Below are 24,940 nucleotides of genomic sequence, written 5' to 3'. Positions count from 1 at the left end.
TCTCTAGCTTTTAAGCGAATCTACTGATAAGTGGAAAAACTTCTCTTTGTATTATTGTATTAAGACTAATTGCATCTCAGCTAATAGCAATTGAGATACTTGTTGCAAGCAATAGAAATCAACCTTAGCTGGGCAGTAGTGGCACACATCTTTAATCCCAGCACTTGGGAGGCAGAGGCAGGCAGATTTTGAGTTTGAGGCCAGCCTGGTATACAGAGTGAGTTCCAGGACAGCCAGGGCTACACAGAGAAACCCTGTCTCGAAAAAACCAAAAAAGAAAGAAAGAAAGAAAGAAAGAAAGAAAGAAAGAAAGAAAGAAAGAAAGAAAGAAAGAAAGAGAGAGGAGGGGAGGGGGAGGGGAGTGGGAGGGGAGGGGGAAGGGAGGGGGAGGGGAGGGGGAGGGGAGGGGGAGCGAGGAGTTAAAAGGAAGAATATATGTTTGGCTTATCCAATCAAAGAACAGCTGCAAAACTATATGGAAAAACATCCAGCACCCAGGCTTTCAGATGGCTGGAAGTGAATGTCTGCCTTATGTGCACTTACAGTGTCTTGCTCTATTGTTGCATCTTAATTTTCTGTGCAAGGACAGGGAATATTCCCTGTCAGCCTTTCCTGTGAAACACACACAGGGAGAACACATCCACGTGAGGAAAATTGGGTGTTATTTGAGAAATAAAGCCATGATTTCCAGGGTAAGAAAAAAAAAAACAGCAAATACCCATTACAGAGAATTACTTTCATGTTTATATAGCCATTACTTGGGCTTTTTCTGAGTTCACAAGCCTGGAGCAGTGAATCTTATATGCTTTTCTTTATTCAGTGAATATTCATTGAAAGCCCAAAGAAATGAAAATTAGCAAATTGAAACACAGTGACCATTCCTCAATGACCCCAGTACCTCAGCACATCATTTGCATTGACAGTCACAGCAATGCAACTGCATGAACTTAACTGGATGAGTGGAGGCTGAATTGATGAGTTAAAAAAAAAAACCACATGGGAGGGTATAGGGCACTTTCAGAATAGCATATGAAATGTAAATGAAGAAAATATCTAATAAAAAAATGAAAGCAAAACAAAACAAAAAACCCACAGAGTGGCATTTCTGTGCTGTGTAGAGTAAGGGACCTCCTGATAATGGTAGAAGTTCTCTAAATAAGAGATAGAAGGCAGAAAAGAAAGCATTCTTCAGTTAGATTACTTTCTTGCATTGATAATACTGACATGGGAGGCTAAGGAGGGAATATGGCTTATTTTACGAAATTTTTTCCATTCCATGCTCATGTGAAAGTACAGTACTATTTTGATTAAAATTCAATAGAATAGGATAGAATAGGATAATAGGGATTTGCAAAATAAACCATATATATATATATATATATATATATATATATATATATATATATATACACATATATACACATATATTTTATAACTGTAATTCAAACATGCCTTAGAGATAGATAGAAAGTGATAATTTAACCCCCACATTTATTAAAGCTGTAGCTGACATTGAATAAACTTCAATAATATAGGAGAATTTTAATGAATTTCTTAGGTACTGTCTACCCTTCTCTTAGTTATTTCTTAACAATTCAGATATTTCTTCCTTATATCTCTTTGTATTCCCCTCACTTGAGCATTTGTCCCTGCTTCAAATATATCATATAATTGCTCTAATAACACAGATTTCATGGCTAAGAGTACAAGGAATGTTTCTCCAATTTCCACTGAGAGCTATTGATCCATCAGTACCTGGCAGCTTTTGCTGTTTGTAAATTCTCTTGAACCTCGCTCTGTTGTTGCAGTCACAAATGTTTTAGTGTGATGAAATATACCAGCACCCAGAGAGTTTATTTCTGGGAAGTGTTGTCATTGCTACAACCTAATTGGACATCATGCCTTCTCCACTAAAGTGACACGAGATCCTAAGGGAAATAACCTGGTTTTTCTAGCAAAAAGTGACCAGAAACTCTAGGTAGGAAATAGTGAGCCAGGGAGGGGGTTGGTGAGGTAGGGAGGGGGTGTGAATAGAAGGGAGACTCAGAATAAAATACACTACTGATCAAATTTTAAAGTGCCAACAGACATCAATATAAAATAATCTATGTCTGGAGCACGGAGCAGGCACAGTATGCAGGAGAGGTTGATGGGAGGCAGGGGGATTTCCTTGTTTCTAGGAAGGTGGACTTCGCCATGAGAACAGTGACTCACTAACTCTTTTCATTTTTCTCTGTGTTGATGGGATTTCTCATGGGAAAGATCACATTAGGAAAAATAATCAAAGAATTAGAAGCTTAGGGAATATGAACAGATCCTATGTGTCCAGAGGGGAAATCTGTAATTTAGCTAACCCACAGGAATCTGTCATTTCAGGGTAGGGAATTAAACTGCAACAAAGGAACCACTTTTATGGAAATCGTCATCCATAACATGAGTAGAGTAGTGGACATTCAAGAAAATCAGAAGGAAGCTGAGAAGGAAACCAGGTCCAGCTCTGCACATGAACATGCACAAATGCAAACTCTTCCCATCATTCGCAGGACAAAACAGTAATGGAAAATAAATTGTAAAGTAACTTGTAAGTATCAAGAAACAGGATGGGTCTGTGCAGTAACTCTTTGAACAAACTATAAGCTCAGACAATACAGCTAAAAGATGAAACTGAAGTAAAATGTGCGACACCTAACCACAGATATTTGGTTTAGCATCAAGCCTGCAGGTAACAGAGGCAAATATTTGAAATGAAAATACAGACAAAATGTTGTTTTCTAACATGTAAAAAGATATGTCAAATCAATGAAGAAAATGGAGTGACTATGAGAAAAGTGCACTAATAGAAAGTTAAGAGCAAAATAAATATATCTTAAATGTGTGTAAATGGCTTCATATTTCCTTATAAAAAAGCAGATGCACAATGAAAGTGCACCGATGAAGGGATAATTAGAGGCCAGGATTTAAAAGCTGAAATGTGTCTGTGAAATCCACAGTCAAGGATTGGGGAAGCAGGTATCTCTGTGGTTTACTGTCTAGAGGCTGTTGCCACAATTACTCCACTTTGCCATTGGCATTACACTAAAGGAAAGATAGGTAGCAAACATTGTCCATGCATATCATTATGACCTCATTCTTCCAGGCAACTATAGTTCAATTAATTCAACACTCAAGATTGATATTTATAGATAGATAGATAGCCATATCAATTTATTGATTATCAATGCCAAATGCTGAATATTTGTATCAATTTATAGTCAATATTGCAATTAATTCAAAATTTAAAATTGATATTTATGTATATTGATGTTAATATCAATTATAATAGCTAATTGAAGTAGTTTATTGCCATGTCTTCTATCTTCTCTCTATTCTGTATTTATCACTTCTGCCATTTTACTAACTCTGAATAAAATTTTGTTGCGCATAGAATGTAAAGATTTTAGCAAATTCTCAAAGTTGTATAATGATCACAACAACCATTTTACAATATTGTCTTAGTATTTCCTTAGTTTCTGGAAGTTAGCTTGAACTTATTTAGAATCATTCTTCATTATCAGCCCATTCTTCCTGGAAATGATGGTCTATTTGCTGTCTTTATTCCTGAACCTTTTTAATTTTGTAGAAATGAGATCATGTGTGGTGTTTTACCTAGGATTTCTTTCATATGCATGACCCTTTTGACATTCCTTCAGGTTGTAATTGAAATATTTTATTCCATTTATTATATAATAATATACCACTGTATGGCTACACACTATTTGCTACCCATTCTTTCACTGACACACACTGGGTCCTTTGTAAATTCTATTAGCATAGAAAATTATTTACTCCATTTTACATTTGCTTGGAATAGAGTCCTAAGTATAGAATGAATGAATAGCATGAGAAACTTATATCAAGTATTTAAATCAAACACAGAACCTCTTTGTTTGCTTATTTGTTTGGATTGCAACAGGGTTTTTAATGCAACCTAGCCTGGCTTTAGACTCTGATACATAGCTGAAGATAAGCTTCCTGATCCTCCTGCCTCCGTGGCCCCAGTGTTGGGATTCCATGCATATGACACCATGCCTGGCTGACAAAGTACTTTATAGAATATGGCTATTACTAGACACAATACCAACATTGTATTATGAGTATTCTACTGTCTTTTGTTTGAAAACTGTGTGGGGTACAAAAATCCAATGTGCAATGATAAATGTGATGTAAATATTAAAAAGAAAGAGAGCAAAATGTTCATGAAATTGTGTGAGAATAATGTATGAAAATTCCCAAATTCTAAGACAAATTACTCAGAGAATGTGACAGATACAATATATTCTGTGATAAATTTAAACATGAATTATTTAAAACCAAAGACAGAGAACATGAAGCCATCAAGAAAAAGAATGATAAGTAGATGACTTATCAGAAGTAATGAAGGCCATATGGCATGGGATAATAAAGTCAGAAACTCTAGAGAGAAAAAGATTTGTGAACTAAAAGTCCTATATGCAAGAAAATGCACAGTGCACTAAGAATAAATGCTAGACTTTAATCATTACTGTATAAAAAAACCTTCAGATAAATATTATGTAATCATTTTCTTCATTGATTCTAACATGTTGTTTTAATGTTCTTAACCAGTTGCAAATATATGTCTGTCTGTGTGTCTCTGTGTATGTGCACATGTGTCTATTATATTGGCACATATTTTGTGACATTTTAATAGATTTCATAATGACATTTTGCAAAGGAATAGATAATGTGTTTGTACCAGTCCTTCACATAATGCACATACTTTTTATAAACATATGTAAATACATAATATTCAATTATACAAATAATATATACAAAGTCTGTAATATCTTACCATCAACGACAGTCACTGCATAATTGTGACACATCAGTTTTCATTTGACAATGAACAAAAACCTTGTGGTTTCAAATTGCAGTGAAATCTGAAATGAATAAGCTTCAGGGCTGTAAATGTGATTCATAAAGTTAGGATTCAATTCCTATCACCAAGCTCCAGATTAATGGCTATTTCAACCAGCTCTCCACTGGAAATCTAATGAAATCATCCTTAGTAATTCAATTACCATACCAAAGGCTGTATGATTGTATGAGTATCCTTGTATCAACTACTATAAACTTATTGGAGTACAGTAAATTATATTCTAAAACACATGCTATATTATATACTTATTCTTCACAAATCACAAGCCAACTATTATAATAGTAAAAGTTACTTGGTCATTCATGATGCATATTGAGTGAATTGAGATAAAAATTAGTAATCAACAATTTTGTGAATAACTTATACTCTAAAGGTATATTTAAAGCTTGAGTAAAGATGATGAATTTTTAAAAGAACTTATGCAAAACAAAATGGGTTACTTATATTTAGAACCAAAAAAAAAATGGAGCTGGACATGGTTTCCCATGCCTTTAATTCCAGCATTAAGAACACAGAGGCAGGTAGATCTCTGTGAATTCCAAGCCAGACTAGTCCATATAAAAACAAATTATGTCTCTTCAGTTTAAAAAAGTTTTAAAAAGTTAAACAGTCATTTAAAAATAAAATAATACTGTCAAAATACCAGAATGTCACTTATTTGACAATCTAATGTGTAAAGACTAATTAGAGCCATAATAAACTAAATAAAACTAAACACAAATGCTAAGAAAGAAAATATTTGCAACATGTGTAGCCATATCAAAGAAAAGACTGGAAATTTTTATATGCATTGTTTTCACATGCTGGCCATTAATTTAGAATTAAAATAAAACAGGAAAATAGGAATGAAGTTGCTTAAAATGAAATGAGTGTTCTACCACACAACAAAATATAATGTGTTGCTAATATTTTAATAATGGTGAGTAAAATTTGTTAATAGAATGGTAAATTAGTAGAATCTTCTAAGCAGATATTTTCATGACAACTCAACATTTACAAAATGTTTTCTATGATATTTCAAAAGTGTGGTGAAATTGATATAAAATTAATGTAATGTGACATTCATGAACAAATTTATTAAATTATGATATAGTACTTTTTGACAGTGCCTATTTACAAATTATCAGAAAGAAAATTCAGTAAGGTAAGTTTTTAGTAAATGATTCAATAAACTGTTTGCTTTTATTTTAAATAATCATATACAGTAATAATGAAGTAGGTGAGACTATTCCCTCTGCTAATGTCTGCCCTTTGACTACCAAGAACAAAGGTGCTGACTTAAAATAATCATTGTCTGTGATCTTTAAGGTGCTTGTGCATGCACACAGACATACCCTTACTACTTTACACATAGTTGCATGCATTGAGTCATCTGTGCCAAGATTCCGATTTATTAGCTATTTACTAAGCTTCAGTAGGCAGCTTGTGTGTCAGCAGAGGTTTTGTTTCACTGAGGGCTAGAAAGAAGCTATCAGAAAACACCACCTCTGACCCTGTGTCTTAGTGATAATAAAAACTTCTTCCTAATTTAGAGGTAAATTTCTGCAGGCTGGCCTTTTCCAGTTGCCTTTTATAGCTCATATGTCTATTCTTCCTTTATAACAATTAGAGGAAAAATGCAGTCCCTTTGGAATATTCAATGAGTCAAGTTTCAAAGAATACTTTAGTTAGTAGCTCCTGACTTTTGAAAAGTTCATGTGAAGGCATCACCTTTATAGAACATGTATTCTGAATCATGTGTCTATAAAGTAAACATCTCTCATGTAAGACGTGTATATGAATTTTCCATCCTCCTTTTTGATCCCAGGGTGCAAAGTATAGATCCTCCATAGAGAAAAAGACTTCTGTAGAAAGATACTCAAATCATACACAATGCATTTATTCATAAGAGAAGTTTGTCAGACTGATGCACAATTTATGAAATGCTGTCCTTTTATTTCTGACTACAGGAACAGACTCAAAAAGTTGGAATCAAATGGTGAGGTAATAAAGATGATGGTGGTGTTAAATTGTTAGCCCCTAAACTAGGCAAAACTCCTTTCTCTTGGCTTCCTCTATATAAGTAGGAAAAAATAAATCATTGACTTTTCCACGGTTTCCTTGAGTTAGAGGGGATCCAGAGGCACACCTCTAACTCTCGGATGCAGAGAAAGTTCAGATGCTGGGGAACCCCATTTGAAAACAGTTGGTGATGGGTGTGGTGGCACGTTGCCCATGCCTCCTTCACTCTTCATTGTTCTGTGAAAGCAAATATCTGAAGGAAAAGCAGCAATTCAGTTCTACAAAGTCGAAAACCACAAATTAATAATGGCAGGCCTTGATGGTAGAACGATGCAGATGTCAAAGGGCCCTGACAAATAAGCTACCGTCAAATCTAAGAAGGGGCAGCCCTGGCTTATTGAAAAAGAAAGCAAAGCGATACCTCTAGTGGGATACCATGTAAATGTAATACCTGTGTAATAGATTGACCTTCATGATATGAAGGTTGATGTCCACCTCACAGTCAAATGGAAGACTTCATTGTTCTTTTGATTGTGTTCATGCAGTCCTCTCCTCGCATTCTTATCAGACTCTACTGGCTGACACAAGCTGGAGTTATCACAGAGAAAGGAGCTTCAGTTGAGGAAATGCCTCCACAAGATACAGCTGTAAGGCATTTTCTCAATTAGTGATCAAGGATGCAAGGGTCTATTGTGGGTAGTGTATCCCTCAGCTGGTAATCCTGCGTTTTATAAGAATGCAAGTTGAGCAAGCCAGGGAAACAAGCCAGTAAATAACGTCCCTCCATGGCCTCTGCATCAGCTCCTGCTTCCTAACCTGCTTGAGTTCCAGTCCTGACTTTCTTTGGTGATGAGCAGCAATGTGGAAGTGTAAGCTTGAATAAACCCTTTCCTCCCCAACTTGCTTCTTGGTCATGATGTTTGTGCAGGAACAGAAACCCTGACTAAGCCAGACTCCAAGAAGTCATACTTTTATAAATTCACTTATTTCTGTAATTAGACTCTTCTGTTGTATATTAAGTATTAATAGTCTTACTAATATAATGTTACATATAATAAGACAATGGTCATTTTTATATTAAATTAGGAAATCAGTACTGAACTATATAATATCATATAAAAATCAGGCAATATAAGCAAAACAAAATAGAAGCCTGGTTTTTTTAAAGATTCTGATTAGCTTTTTCTCCTTATGTTTCCCAAACTCTAGTAATGTGAATTTAAGAAAGAGAGAGATTGTCAATATTCTCTTCATCAGCCTGGCAACATTTCCACCACTACAAAACTTATTAGAACATTTAAAAGTAACATTATTTTATGATCTACGATAAATTAAGTCAACTGTACAGTGGTTACTGTTAGGCATTTTATCTCTTTTCTTTGTACTATATAATTTCTTCCTTAGATTTGACATTGGAATATTGTACATAGAAAATGTCTGCAAAAGACTTGTTTTTCTTTAAATGTATGTATCAGAAAAATCTATTTCTAAATCTAACATTTTAAAAATACTCCCACAGTAAAATTAAAACTGTGAAGGGCAGTGCCTTGCCTTATGACTAGAGAGCTCTGTTGCTGAGTGAAATCAGCAGGACCTTTATGCTTAGCAAATGCTGTCACCTTTTAATAACATAATACTGTAAGAACATTACTTTTTAAGATGTCCATTGTCCTTGCTACTTTAACTAAATTACAGTTTTCATTCTTCTACTACTAACAGGCCCTTAAGCACTATTTGCAGGTGCTAATATAGAAATGGACTTTGCAAGATACATTCATTTTTCTCTCCAAGTCACACATTTTTCTCTATAAGGCAAATAATATACCAATTACTGTGCTCTTGCGTGATATTGTAAGACTCATGGAGAATTTCCATGGCTCTAGAAGTGTATTTTATATTCATGAAAGCAGCAAATAATGCCCTGCTCCCAAAGATGATGGAGTCTAAGGAAGTGGTTGATTTAGTGGATATAATTTAATTTCGTGCATATTTATTTATTTTTCTCTATTTTTCCATAAAACCTTTGATAAGTGTTCCACACTGCATTTAAAATAATGTTTGGGAAGATATGTATGTACCATTCTAGGAATGGTTAACAAGTCCTGATTTATTCTATGTAGGTCCAAAATGATCTAAAAAGCTAAACCTAAAGTTTGTAGAACTTCACAGAATACTTAACAACTATTTTCCCTTTGGGATCAAGTATTACAAAATACAATAGTTGTTTGGGATCTTGAACATAAAGCATACACTGTTAAGCAGAATTTTAAAACTTTTTATGACAGCTCAATAATGTTGCAAGGAGGGGTCATAAATATGCCAAGATATATTGATGGATATTAAAGTTTTAGGGAAAAAGTAAGTAGTGTCTAGGCTTTATTTTTAACTGCTCAAACACATCTAGCATTAAAATAATAATTATCTCTTTATATTGCAAGTCATTCGCCACCTATCAACAACTTGGACTTGCCTTCTCTTTCCACTAGCCATGAACACAAGTGCCATCAAAATATATGAGATGGATTTTTATACCGGAACAAGAGTCATAACACAGTCTCAGTACTTGATCAGAAGAGGCCGGTATCCTCAGTACTTCCCCTATTCTCCTTAGACCAGAGGCAGTGCTGACCTTGCCAAGCAAAGCCAGGTCCTGTCTCACGGAAGTGGATGGAATAATGGTGCATTTCCTTGGATAAACTGATAGAAGAGCTCCAAGAAGTCTATCAGTGGTCACCCAGGCTTTAGGTAGAGCAATAATATTCAGAAGGCAGCTTCATTTTTCAAACTCAGTGCAAGTTCCATTTACAAGTAATCTTGCTTCGGTTTTACTGAAAGAAGTGCAGACTGTTGAGGAAAAATCTCATTTAAATTGTTATTCTGTAATTTATCTACATGGTATGGAACATAAAAGGTAGTGACTAAAATAAGCTTGGCAATAACTAAATTTCAGTCTAAATACAAAAGAAAATATACATAAGAATTACTCTAGCTGTTAAGATTCTTTCTAATGCTACTGGTAAAAAGTTCTGAGAATTTAATTTAAATTTATGTTTCAGTAAATTATAACTAATCATAGAAATTATTGATTAAATATACTTGAGGAAACAATGAATGGGTATTTTGCAGGCATACATTATATTATATTTAAGTATATGATTATTATTTCACATATATAACATTTATTATACTATAGTTACATGTTAATTTTTATATATAATATATTCTTAATTATATAACATATTATAAGACAATATATAAAATTCTATTTTGTTTTAATATAACTAATTTATGTTATATAGTATATTGTGTATGTTATAAATTTATAATCATATAATTATATTTTGTTATAATAATAAAATTATAATACAAAACATAATAAATAAATCGGTGTAAATAAAATTACATGTTTTATATAATCATATATATAAATATCATATAAATTGTAATTAGTTCTGGCATTGTTAATGAATAGCTCCAGTATATAGAAATATATATTATATGAAAAGAATATATATATATAAACAGAACTGGTTCTGTTCACTAATAAGAATTAAATTAATTGTACATCAATAGTATTATTAACATCTAGAAGCCAGAATCTGATGTTCGACCTATTCTTCAATAAACTTATAGGATTCTGTAACAATGGACCTAAATCTACATTCTTACTGGCATTACATGAAATGAACTTTCAACAAACTACAGGCCCAAAAATTAAAATTGAAACTCCAAAGGAAGGGGTCAGATCACAGGTATAACAGAAACCTTTCTTAACATATTAGGATGAAAAAAAATTCAAGCAAGGAAGTACATATCACAGGGTGGTGGTGTGTTCCAAGCAACAACTAAACACCTCTGGTTTAACTCTGCAGGAAATAAAAATAAGCAAATCTACATGGAAGTAGTCTCTCTTAGGGTTTTCATGGCTGTAAAGAACACCATGACCAAGTCAACTCTTATAAAGGCAAATATTTCATTGGGGCTGGCTTACAGTTTCGGAGGTTTAGTCCATTATCATCATGGCAGGAATCGTGGCAGTGTCCAGTCAGACAAGCTGCTAGAGAAGGAGCTCTGCGTTTTAAAACTTGATACTAAGACAGCCAAGAGACTATCTTCCCATTGTGGGAGCTTGAAGATATGTAAAAGATATCAAAGCCAGCCCCCACAGTGACGCACTATTTTATTCAACAAACCACCATTTCTATCTAATCATCTAAAGGATCACTGGGCATACACCAATTAACATACATCTGGTAAAAAATATTTGACCAGTGCCCCTCAAAATTGTCATCCAAAATAAGACAAGTCTGAGAACCTTTCATAACCCAGGGGAAACGAAGGGGATCCATTACGTTATTAAATTAAAAAATCAGTGCTTTAGGTAAGATCTTGCACCAGAAAACAGTGATAGGGAAGAAATGACTGAAATCTGTGATAATTGTAGAGAAAATGATAACAGTGTTTCAGTTTTGGTTCATCGGTGGTAAAGAATGATGTGCCATACTAACGTAATATTCAAATGGCAGGACACGCAGGGTAGTCAGCATATGGAACGTCTCATTCAATGTTTGTATTTTTAAGCCTAAAACTCCTCAAACTTAAATATTTTAATAGCAACAAATATAGTGATTGTTGATACCAGAATGCAAGCAGAATAATCACCCATAGCTGAAATTAATAAAAACAGAGAATGTTTCAAAATTCATATGTTCCTCTGTTAAGGCTGCCTTTTTATGCCCATTCTGGAACTAATTGGCCTTTGGACAGTAGAGAAAGTCATATAACAGACAGTAAAACCTGTGTTATAGTCATTATTTTTAACCTAACAAATAATGTCATGTATATGTAAAAGTCATATAACTATATATTTGCTGTGACCTCTGACAGACCCATGCATGCTCCTGGTTGGTGGCTCAGTCTCTGGGAGCTCCCTGGCTTCTGGGTTAATTGAGACTGTTGATCTTCCTATGGGGTCTCTCTCTCTCTCTCGTTCAGCTTCTTCCATCCTTGCCCTAATTCAACCATACAGGTCCCTGACTTCAGTCCAATGGTTGGGTGAAACTATCTGTCTCTGTCTCAGTCAGCTGCTGGTAGGGCCTCTCAAGGGACAGCCATGCCAGGCTCTTGTCTGTAAGCACATCATAGCTGTTGGGGGTGGGAAGCACCCTCTCGGAGGCAAGGGGGAGGAGGAATGGGATGAGGAACTGTGGGAGGGGGCTCCAAGGGTGAGCAACACCTGGAATGTAAGTACATAAATAATCTTATTTTGTGATTTAAACTAAATATGAATATGAAACCTTCAAGTGGTGTTTTTCTATCTGTGCTTAACCATTTGTCTTCTATTCTGAATCACAGAGATCTCTCATTTGTGAAATCCAAAACTTCTGGTCACCTGGAAGCAAAGGGTAGAATTTTGGTCACTAGAGACTAAAAACAGAGAAACTTAACCACAGGACACAAACACAATTGGATGGAAAGTATTAGTTCTAGGGTTCTCCAACAGTGTAGGATGACTTCAAGCTACAACATCCATTATATATCGAAAAGGGCAAGAGTTTAGAATTTCCAGATCATTACAAATAGTAAATGTCTAAAGATATAGAAATACTGATTAATCTGGTGTGACCATTGTAAAAATCTACTGAGTTATCAGAACTGCCTAAGAAATGTGTATTAGTGTTTTACATACCAGGAGACTCAGCATAGCACTAGCACTAAATATAGTAGCACTGTGTTACTAACTCAAAAAAGCAGAATTAAACATCCAGAAAAATGTAAATTTGGATAATAACTGGTTGATGTGCGGTGTCAGGAACAGAAAAAAAAATCTATAATCTTTATTTGAAATTCCTTTAAGGTAAAAAGCAAATTAGTGGTTAAACTCCAGAATAGCATTTGATAGTGTGGGTGAATGTGTTTGTGTTTAATAAATAACAAAAATTATTTTAAGGGAGTATCTCTGGGATTCATGTTAATTATTCTGGTAATGATTAATGACCTCTACTTCCATAGTACTCATATTCCTTTTAAGATTCTTCCTTATTCTAAATGGCTTTGAATATATCACATATTTCAAATGATAATTTCACAAAATTCTTTTATGAATATAAGTTCATTTCCACATTAAGGATCAATAGAAGCATGATTCTGGGGTAAATCACTTTCATAATAACTTAATGTGAAAATAAATCGACAAGAGCTTGAGAGGTGACTCAGTACAAAAAATAATTACTATGGCAGCATGAAGACCAGAGTTCTGGTCCTCAGAACCCATGTAAAAGCTGGGCACTTGGTGGAACATATCTTTAACCCTTGCACTAGAAAGATAGAGACAGGACTATCCATCAATTTGCTAGCCTCATATTCTAGCAGAAAGGTAAAGCTAGGGTTTAGTAAGAGACCTTGCCTCAAAATAAGGGAAAGAAGTGATTAAGTAATACTTGCACTATTGCCATGGACCACCCCAGTCGGATATGGGGATCCCTGGAATGAGGGTCCTTGAAGCTAGGTGGGTAAGGATTCGGCGGTGACAAACAGAAACAAACACAGAGGCAGTTTGAGTCTGAATGAATTTTGCAACTCTCAAGCAAGGGATTTTATACATTAAAAAAAAACAAAAACAAAAACAAACATTTTATCTCTTAGAAACTATATCCAGTGAAACAATCACAGATACTAACAAAAATCATTTGACACAATAAAGCACAAAAATCATCCAAACATTACAACTCTGAAACCATGGATTCAGTGAATCACAAACAGAACAGGTAACATCATTATAAATTATCAAAATATAACAATTCTAAAAGGATGTATTCAGTGGGAGCTGCCTCCCAAGGCTAGTGACATATTTCCAGGATCAGGTGAATAAATCTTTAATGGTCAGTGCTCTTAACCACTGAACTAACTTTCCAGCCCCATAGTCAATTATTATTTAACATCTAGTGCCTGATTTATTATAATCTTCAATGTATAAATTTAAACTATTTTAACTCTTTCTAATTAAGGCTTTCTTTACCATATACTAAAATCCACCTCCGATGACACACATGTAGCCATATGAAATTTGATTGTTGGGAAAATTTTTATCATAATAGTTTTGTAAATGATTTAGAAAGTAAAGCGTTGGTTTCCCCGGGGATAAGGTCATGTTAGTGGCCCCATCTCTAGGGATGGTTTCTTATCCACTATTCTCACTTAAGATCTTGGCCTAGGCTACCAAGAACATGTAAATAAGAAAAGGAGTAAAATAAAACAAAACAGATAGATTGCCATGAGAACTACGGCTCAAATTTTTTTTCCAGCAAAGAGTTCCACAACTGGTTCCAGGAGGCCTCCCCCTTTTGAGGTCAAACGCCTCAGTCTGTGGAACTTGTCACACAGATCCTACTAGAGATGGTGTGGCACAGTATGTCAATCTTGGACCTACACATAGGTATGCATGGACATATTGCCTGTGCACATGCACACACATGTGCACAAGTGTGTGCGTGCACACACAATATCCAGAAAACCTTTGTGTAAGGAAAAACTTAAGAACTGTTTCTTCTAAACAGCCTACTTCCTCTCAATGTGAGGTACTAATGTTTAAGACCTTAAATCAAGAGAGACTTCACATCTGCTGGTGTGTTGGAAAGGACGTGAGTCCATTCAAGCCCACAATAGGTGATGCTTGCAATAGGATTGAATCAGATTTTAAGGGGTGATTACAGTGCCCCAGGATCACCAGAGGATAACATTGTACACAGATGTTGTGAGCCATCGGAACAATGCATTAGTCAGAATTCCCAATTTAACTTTAACAAACAGATAAGAATATTGCTATCTGTATACCACAATGAATTAAGACGTGTGATTTTTCTCTTTAAAACCAATTTATAGAGCATGCATATAAAGAGGTGGTTTATTGGGTAAGTATCCTCAAAGAATCAATTTTTATTTAGAAAGCTGCTCTTATTTGTGTCACATTTTCAGGACTGAGAAATAAAGGCATGAAAATACCAGTGACAGATAAAACTGAGAAAATTACTCTGAACAAGCTCTTCCAGAACAAAGCCGTGCATATAAATTAGGTAAACACTAAAAGTAGATCAAAAAGGAGTTCTTTAACTTTCATTTAAATGCATGAACAGCTGTGGCAGATCTAATGTCACTGGATATAGTGCCCGACAATGTGGAATATATGGGAAAGATCTTGGTTATTTTTAAGCTCATGTCAGGCGTGGTTGTATCCCTTCAACCATAAGTGAATGAAAGCACTATGTTCCATACATGGTAGTCAATGTCAAGGTTTATAGGACTTTGGGTACTGAAGTCTGTCACTGTCTCTGTGAACAAAATAGTGATAACTTAGGAATTAATTTTTTCCTTACAATCATTACATCAATGAAGACAAGACAAGCTGCAGTTTTAAAACCTGTATACTGTGCATAACTATTTTGAAATATCTTGAATTTTAATACCTTTAGTTTTTATGATCTTTGCCTTTACTGGATGAGGTAACTTGTATTTTAGCTAAATAGCTAAATCCTTTAATGAAAAATCCTTTTGTGTCTTTAAAGGCACTGATTATGCGTTCATAACATTCATAACAACTCGTAGTCATATAGGACTTTATTGAGTTTTTTACAAAATACTTTTATTTAAATTAAATTATAGTTTCTCTGAAACTATCGTCTCATTGCTTTTAATCAAATTTCACGTTTGACCTTACACAGCAAGACACTTCCCTCTCTCTCATGGTCAGGGTTCTGTCCATGAGTTGATGGCCATCGCCTAGATGGCAGCTCTAATTATTTCTTTTCAGCATGCCCTTTCTCCCTAAGCATCAACTCCTCATGATCCTCTCATATAAAATCTCTAAGAATATGTCACCTGTCACAAGCCTTATATCTTTCATTCTCACCTTCAGTGATTCTTCACTTCCTGGGGGCTTTTCATTCACCACAGTGCTTTGTGAATTTACTTCAATGATAAAAGTGTTGACACATTATTTCATATGTATTTTTAAATGCTATTCTACTTTCCACCAAAATGTCCCTCACTCTACCCATATTTGCTGAACAGCAATACTCCTCTTTCAAGTCTTAAAGTGTCCTGGCCTCAAGAACTATTTCTGTTGCTGATGATGAGATTGACCATATTATGTTGAACCTAGATACTGAATTCTTGAGATGCTTATCCATTTCTATGATACGTAATTGCCTGGATTTACCCTTTACCTCCATAAAAAAGCTACTTGGTTGAGAACCTTTTAGCAGTATATTCACAATTTGAGGCACGCAGATACCAAACTCCCCATGTACAGAAAACATGCAAAAGTTGATGAGAGAATTGTTTGCATTTGAAGACTAATTTTTTTCCATAATAATTTTTTAAAGTTCTTTATTTATCTAGTATTTGAAAATTTTACAGAACCATACAAAGTACTTTGGTCACATCTTTCTCTCTTCTCCTCATTCCGACTGGGTCCCATTAGAGCTGCCATTATGTACCCAGGTGGGGAGGCAGCCACTGGAGCACACCCTTAAAGAAAAAGGACTCTCACCTGACAACAGCTTTCAGCTAATAATAGCTCTTGGCCTCATGATTTCTTCCCCATTTATGCTACCATGTTGATCAGAATGCTTATTGAATATTTAACGCTATCTATACAAGTTACACCATAGTTTACATCAGGATAGACTTTATAAGAAACATATCATTTAAATATCATTTCCCAGAGATTATAGCTATTTGATCTATTAACAAAATCCCTAGTGCCTTAAAAGTGGTATATATCCAGGCTCTACCATAGATCTATGGATATAAAGCTCATAGTATGCTTTTATAACAAAAGTCATGAAATGAAGAAACTAAAGAGTGAGTGAAATTAAATGTCATTTGTAAGAATTTATTCTTTTGAGTTACTAATGCAGAATAGCATATATCTCACTGTACAGAATTGCTTCAAGAGCACAGGACAAGTGTATGTGTGTATGTATGTGTTTAAGAGAAGTGATTATAAAGCCAATTTATACATGGGTGCTTAAAACTTGGGGGCAAGGATGCTTTCATGATCAACACATGTGGAATAAAAATAGAGATTCAAAATAAAATACAGAAATATAATCATTCTAAAAACTATGAAATGTAAGCATGAGTTCTACCTTGCCTGAATGCATAACTCCTATATGTTCTTCCTTTTCATTAATACTTAGTACATAAATATATCAAGGAAATCACCACTATAATTTGCCCTCTAAGTTTATATATATAAAACTAATGGAGTTTATATTTAATAATTTTCTCTCATTGTCAGATTGACAGAGGTAGGAATAAATATGAGAAAGCCAGCCCACATTGGAAACTTGAAAGTAAACATGCACTTAATTATTAAAATCCTTCTATAAACAAGTTAATTTGACAAATATAAATTAAATATATATTGTCACATTTCTCTTTACTAAAGTAGTGCAGTAGAGGGCCTGTGCATCACCTCATAGATTCTCATTTAGTCAATCAACAAAATTGTGGTGGCACCACTGTCCTTGGGAATATATTATTCATTTATAGTTTGAGAAAATTTATATGGGTATTTTCCTCTGAAAATTCGTTGATGAGATTTTATTGTATAACTCACTTGACCACTATCATTCAACTTGTGTTACCTACTCCTTTGAATTGGTCTTTCGATTCATTGATAATTCTAAAATTATTGACATTTTTGTATGACATTGAATTTTTTAAATGTAAAACATCAATTATATTAATTGAAAGCCCATAGAAAGCTATGTAAATGGTGTTTCTTTCACTTTTTTTTTCCAAAAACGGTACAATATTCTAGGCAACAGAACAGGCAAACTGTGGTGGTTTGAATAAGCTTGGCCCAGGGAGTGGCACTGTTAAGAAGTGTGACCTAATGAGTAAAGCTGCTAACAGGAAGTGGGACCAGCCAAAGAATTACATTGCAGTCAACAAAGATGAAAGAATTTGGAGATCTGAAGAGATCTTTGACATCAGACATGGAGATGCTGAGTTTGGAGTTGGCCCACCCTGGTTTTGATCTTGCTTTGGTCTGTATTTCTTCATTATGACGTTTTGGAATGGTAATGTATATTCTGTGATGCTAGAGGTAAGTGATCTGCTTTTTTGATATTGATTTTTATAAGGGATTACAGTTAAGTGATAAGACAAATCTAAGAAGAAACTTTGAACTTTGGACTTTTAACATTGTTTAGACTGATATAGACTATGGGACTTTTGAAGTTGGAATAGATGTCTTATCCACCATGCTATGGCTACGTACACCCCCATACACTCAAGGGCTTGAACAAGCCTATGCCGGCCAGGAAGTGGAACATGGTGGTTTGAATATGCTTGGCCCAGGGACTGGCACTATTAGGAGATGTGGTGGTTTGAATATGCTTGGTCCAGGAAGTGGCTCTATTAGCAGGTGTGACCTTGTTGGAGTAGGAATGGCCTTGTTAGAGAAAGTATGTCACTGTGTGGGTGGGCTTTGAAGCTCTGCCCAGTGCAAAAGAGTTAGTCTTCTCCTGTCCTCCTTAGAACAAGATGTAGAGCTTTCTGCTTCGCCACCATCATGTGCCTGGATGCTGCCATGTTTCCAGCCATGAAGATAATGGACTGAACCTCAGAACCTGAAAGCCAGCCCCAAGTAAATGTTGCCCTTTATAGGAGTTGCCTTGTTCATGGTGTTTCTTCACAGCAATGAAAACCCTAACTAATACGGACTACTTCCATGTATTTAGGTAGGAGAAAAGTCTCAAACACCACCCTGTAAGTGACACACTTTCTACAAGGACACACCTACTCCAGCAAGGCCACAACTTGTGTGGTGGTTTGAATATGCGTGGCTGTCCTGGGACTTGCTCTGTAGACTGATTTGAACTCAGAGACCTGCTTGCCTCTATCTCCTAGGATTAAAAGCTTGTACTACCATGCCTGGAGCTAAGCTTAGCTGGGTGGGATCTGGCCCAAAAGTCATTACTCCCGTAATCTATTTCCTTGAATACAGGGTTTAGCACTATTATACTTCTTGGTGCCCTTTTACTCTTTGCTTTTTTTTCCCATTTTTTATTAGGTATTTAGCTCATTTACATTTCCAATGCTATACCAAAAGTCTCCCATACCCACCCACCCCCACTCCCCTACCCACCCACTCCCCCTTTTTGGCCCTGGCGTTCCCCTGTACTGGGGCATATAAAGTTTGCTTGTCCAATGGGCCTCTCTTTCAAGTGATGGCCTATTAGGCCATCTTTTGATACATATGCAGCTAGAGACAAGAGCTCCGGGGTACTGCTTAGTTCATATTGTTGTTCCACCTATAGGGTTGCAGTTCCCTTTAGTTCCTTGGGTGCTTTCTCTAGTTCCTCCATTGGGGGCCCTGTGGTCCATTCAATAGCTGACTGTGAGCATCCACTTCTGTGTTTGCTAGGCCCTGGCATAGTCTCACAAGAGACAGCTATATCTGGGTCCTTTCAGCAAAATCTTGCTAGTTTAAGCAATGGTGTCAGCGTTTGGAAGCTGATCATGGGATGGATCTCTGGATATGGCAATCACTAGATGGTCCATCCTTTCATCACACTTCCAAATTTTGTCCCTTTTACTCTTTGAACCATATATTTTGTATTTTTTTCTTTTTCACCTTGAGACTTTTCATTAAAATGTTCTTCATATGAGTGAAGTAGAGCAGAACTTCAGTATGTAGCCTAGAGATTGTTTTTGTGGTATTTTGGTGAAGAATGTTGCTGCTTTTTGCCATTATCTGAACAGTCTGCTTGAGGCTAAGGTGAAGTGATTTAGATTAATTTCTTTGACAAAGGAAGTCTCAAAACAGCCTGGTAAAAATTATCTTGTTTGCCTTCCAAACAAGATGTAGAACTCTCAACTCTTCCAGTACCATGCCTTCTTGGATACTGCTATGCTTCCTGCCAAGATGATAATAGATTGAATCTCTGAGCCTGTAAGCCAGCCCCAATTAAATGTCCTTCATAAGAGTTGCCTTGGTCACGGTGTCTCTTCTCAGCAATGGAAATCCTAAATAAGACACAAACTCAGGTTAATATTTCTTTCATGGATGTTTTATCGTTGTACTTATGACATAAGCAAATGTTTTATCCAGAGGCATATAATACTTTATTTTTATGGAATAGAAATTTTCATTCACAGCTAATATAATTTGTTACTGAAGCAAAACATATATGGACAATACAATTAAAAGTCCTATAGTTTCCTGACAAATTTTTACATTAACTGTTCCAATTATGAATTTTTATTAAATATATTGTTTAAATATTCCATAACACTCATACTTGTGTTTGTAATTCTGTTTTTTCTGAGAAACATTATTTATATTTGGTAAATAATTCTTTTTCAAATAACATTTCTCTTTGATCTTTGGAACAATCCTCAGGGGGAACAAAGCTGTCAGAGCAGCACTTTTATGAAGTTGGGCTACTAAAAGATAAAGTGCAAATCTAAATCTTGCTGAAATAGAGCTCTTTTTTACTATGGAGTATAAAGAATCTTCTATGCACATAGCATTGTGCTTAATACAAATGATGATGTACACATTTAATATTCATGTGTCTATAAAATAAATACCCAATGTTCTGGAAATAATAGACATATGAATCAAAAACTTATATAGGTATATACATGTGTGTGTGTATCTTAGTCATTGGAGATATGTGTGTGTGTGTGTGTGTGTGTGTGTGTGTGTATGCGTGGTTGTCCTGAAACTTGCTCTGTAGACTGACTTTGAACTCAGAGACCTGCTTGCCTCTATCTCCTAGGATTAAAAGCTTGCACTACCATGCCTGGAGCTAAGCTTAACTGGGTGGGATCTGGCCCCAAAGTCATTACTCCCGTAATCTATTTATTTCCTTGAATACAGGATTTAGCACTATTACACTTCTTGGTGCCCTTTTACTCTTTGAACCATATATTTTGTATTTTTTTTTCTTTTTCACCTTGCGACTTTTCATTAAAATGTTCTTCATATGAGTGAAGTGTATATATATATATACACACACACATACACACTATGATATGTTTGGGGTAGGATAAATTAAAAGGGTAGTTAAAGAAATAGAGAGAGTAGAGAGAAATTAATGGTCCCTATGAATATCATAGCAAAATTGTGGAAAACAAAGACCAGACTCACCACAAGTGGAAGGGAAGTGTAAACAATGTTGTAAAATTTAACTTGAGAAATCAGAATTATTAAATTGAAAAATATTAGTAATTAACTCACAACAAGTTCTGAGCTACTCTCATGTTAGAACACTAAGTTTCTCTTAATTTCCCATTTACCACTTTTTTCCAAGAAAATCAATCTCTTCCTTGGAGACATATGCCAGATGACAATCTGTGGAATACAAGAAATAAAAGCCTACCACCCATCAGTTTCACAGCTTGACTTAAGAAAATAGCTCTTCACGGGGGAAGAGAAACAGAAACAAACACAATAAGCATTAGTCAAATTACAACAATATACGTTCAGTTAATTACAGCGAACTGTCTGTCTTCCTAACAGAGAAGCAAAGCACTGTGGGAAAGGACATAGAAATAATTTTGATTTTATTTCAAACAGTTGAAATCTGACTTGGTTGAAAAGTTGTCAAAAATGTTTCTACATTTAAGGTAGATATAGTTGGTGGTATACCACTATGATCCTAATACTTAAGACTATGAGGCAGAGAGATCTAAAGATTGAAGACAGCCTGGATTACAGAGCAAGAATGTGTCAAAATGAGAGAGAGAGAGAGAGAGAGAGAGAGAGAGAGAGAGAGAGAGAGAGAGAGGAAGAAGAAGAAGAAGAAGAAGAAGAAGAAGAAGAAGAAGAAGAAGAAGAAGAAGAAGAAGAAGAAGAGAAGAAGAGGAGAAGGAAGGAAGGAAAGAAGGAAGGAAGGAAGGAAGGAAGGAAGGAAGGAAGGAAGGAAGGAAGGAAGGAAGGAAAAGAAAGAAAGAAAGAAAGAAAGAAAGAAAGAAAGAAAGAAAGAAAGAAAGAAAGGAAAAAGATTCTAAATGAATATGTGATGCATTTCTAAATAGGTGTGTGATTCTCTTTTGGATTGAATCAATTGCTAGTTTAAATTTTTTAATTCCTAATTTGAAATATTATATTTTTTCAGAATAACAAAATTAATATAACATTATACCAAGTAGTTTTCATTAACAAGTACATTCTATATTGATAGTATAATTAATATATTATAAATTATTCTAGTTTTTAAAAAAATACATTTAGCCATCACTAAACTTCCTGCTGCTAAGAAAACAGACATTAGGGAAGGAATTCTGTACCAAGAAAGAAATTAGACTGTAAGTCAGAAGAATTAGTAGTTGATAATAATTTTTCCACACACAGACTAAACAATCCTCTTGGCATCTCTAGCTTTAGTTTCCTTATCCAAAATGAAAGCATCATTTTCGTTTTCTGTATTTTCTATTAAGTTGGATATGTGTAAATCTTATACCCTCAATCTTTTTCAGAGAGATTTCTGCTCAAATATCCCATTCCATTTTGTTTACTCTGAGAAACACTGTCAATCTGTAGATATGACTTACTAATCTAGACTGGGCTGGAAAATAGTTTTGCTGTCATGATAATATTCTTTCCAAATCTCTAGGGTTATGTTTCCAAACACCAGTGCTTGGATAAAGTACGGTTAGCAAGATCAAGATCTATTAAAGGACGTGGCTTATCAGGGAAGGGAAGGGAATCAATAAACTGTCACCTAGACATTGACTTGATAGACATTGCAGAGAGTTTTTATGTGTAAGGGGAACCCTGACTGTTATTAGCCCTATAAAGCTTCTGAATAGATACCTTTCTTCACAACCACCTTCATTTTCAGATGGCACTGCTGTGTTAATTATACGTCCTGTTGTAATAAAAAAATAAAAATAAAAACCCTGATAAAAGCAACCGAAGGAAGGAAAGGTTTAAGTTAGTTTACAGTTCCAGGATTTAGTCCTTCATGACAGCCAAGGCATGATGGCAAACACAGAGAGCCTACCCATTCCATTGCACTCACAGTTAGGGTGCAGCTAGTGACCAGGAAGTGGGAACTGAATATAAAGCCCTAAGTCCCACCAATAATGACACACTTAATCAACCACCCTGTAAGAGGACACCCCTTAAAGCTTCTATAACCTTTCCAAACAGCCCCCAACTAGCTGTGGACTTATGGCTCAAAAGCATAAGCTTATGGGATATAGTTTGTCTTCAACCTAGAATACCATATTATGTTTAAAATGAATTTATTTCATTTTGAATTAATATTCTTATCTTCAGAATTTCTGTGTTATCCAATTGTTTCAAAATTTGAAATAGCCATGATATAAGAATATAGGATCCTGGACCAAATACAAAAGTAACTGCATAAAAGACATAGGACAACTGATTCAAATGGATCAAATGTTATACAATGATACTAGACTCCATCTGAATTTCTTAAAGTGTGATCATTGTATGGTGATAATGTGAAAGAATGCATCTTTCTTAAAGTATCTGAGCAATGAAAGACTTAGAAATGATAAAACCTGTTTGCAACTTACTGTTAGATTGTGCAGTACACACTAATTCAGACTTGCTTCTGGAAAAGAAACTTTAAAGGAAAACAAATAGATCAAAAGTGCGATAATTGTCAACATATAGCTCTGGGTAAAAGGTTAATGTGCACAAACTATTTTTACTATTTCAATGCAGGTATGTATTTGAAAATATATGGATTTTTTTTAGGTTTCTATTAACAGTTGGCACATTCTGATTGCCAAAACACAAGTAATTTCTAGATTTTTCTAGAAAACTAAGTTTCTATATTATGTTTTTGGTGCCGATCCTTAAATCCAAACAGGAAGCATAAAATTCTGTGCTTCCTTGTATACCTCCCCAAGTTAAACCCTGACACTTATTAATGATGCCATGTTGTGCTTGCAGACAGGAGCCTAGCATGACTGTCCTCTGAGAGACTCTACCAGCAGCTGACTGAGACAAACGCAGATACTTACAACCAAAGACAGAGATCAGGAAGAGCTCCCCAATGAAGAGTCAGGAGGAGAACTGAAGGAGCTGAAGAGGGTGGCAACCGCATAGGAAGACCAACAGTATCACCTAACCCTCTCTGTCCCCTGGCAGTTCCCAGAGACTAAGCCACCAACCAAAGGCCATGCATGGCCCCTTGCACATACGTAGCAGAGGACTACCTTGTCTGGTCTCAGTAGAAGAGGTATGAGATGGGGGTACATGGGTGTGGGGGGAGGGGGTTGGTGGGGTGGGAGGGGAGTACACGCTCAGAGGCAAAGGGGACGGGGGACGGGGGTGAAGAACTCTTGGGGGGGGGCTGGGAAGGAGGGCAACAATTAGAGTGTAAATTAAACAATTAAAAATGTTTCAGTAGTTATTTGATTTTTAAGACTGACATGAAACCCTGAAGAAATGCACAATCTCATTACAAACAGTTTTAAAGCATAAACCTGCACATACAAACATGTTCTCTGACAAATAACTCTAGAACATGACTGGCAACTGGATGAGTTGACTTTGGGATGCATTCTGCTGCCTCATTTGTCTCTATTTTCTGTGCATACAAAAGTGACATACCCAAAATATATGTGTTTTCTTGTTTAATTTACAGAGCAGACCACAAGCACAGTTCCTACCACCACTAATTATGCTGTTGGTTTCTCCCATTTGGGGAAGCCAAAGGTACCAAAATATCCCAAGTACAGTGATGAGCTCCCACCCTGAAAACGTCTTCTCGATCATGCTATCTCCCCTGCCAAGTAAGTATCAAATATATGGCTATGTTTATAAATATGTTTATATAAGAATGCAAATGTTTTCCTCTTTAAAAGAGTGGCTTCTCCCATTGCACACATTGTTTAAGGGGGAGAAAAAAAAGTCAAAGATAGTTGAAAAATGATGGTATTCCTTTGGCGCACTACTTATTTTAATGCATATACTTTAAGGCCACTTATGATGAAGTACTCCAT

At 35.4% G+C, this 24,940-nt stretch overlaps 1 non-coding gene across 1 annotated transcript; it reads right to left on the bottom strand.

The window, feature by feature from the left end:
• Positions 1-24,577: 24,577 nt before the first annotated feature.
• Positions 24,578-24,738, bottom strand: Gm22507. Its single transcript, XR_003949130.1, has one exon. It is a non-coding gene; the product is annotated as a U1 spliceosomal RNA (small nuclear RNA).
• Positions 24,739-24,940: the final 202 nt, after the last annotated feature.

This window comes from Mus musculus, chromosome 10 (genome assembly GCF_000001635.26).
Source record: "Mus musculus strain C57BL/6J chromosome 10, GRCm38.p6 C57BL/6J".
NCBI lineage: Eukaryota > Metazoa > Chordata > Mammalia > Rodentia > Muridae > Mus > Mus musculus.
The sequence above is the reverse complement of the archived record's forward strand: the minus strand, read 5'-3'. Positions and strand labels throughout refer to the sequence as shown.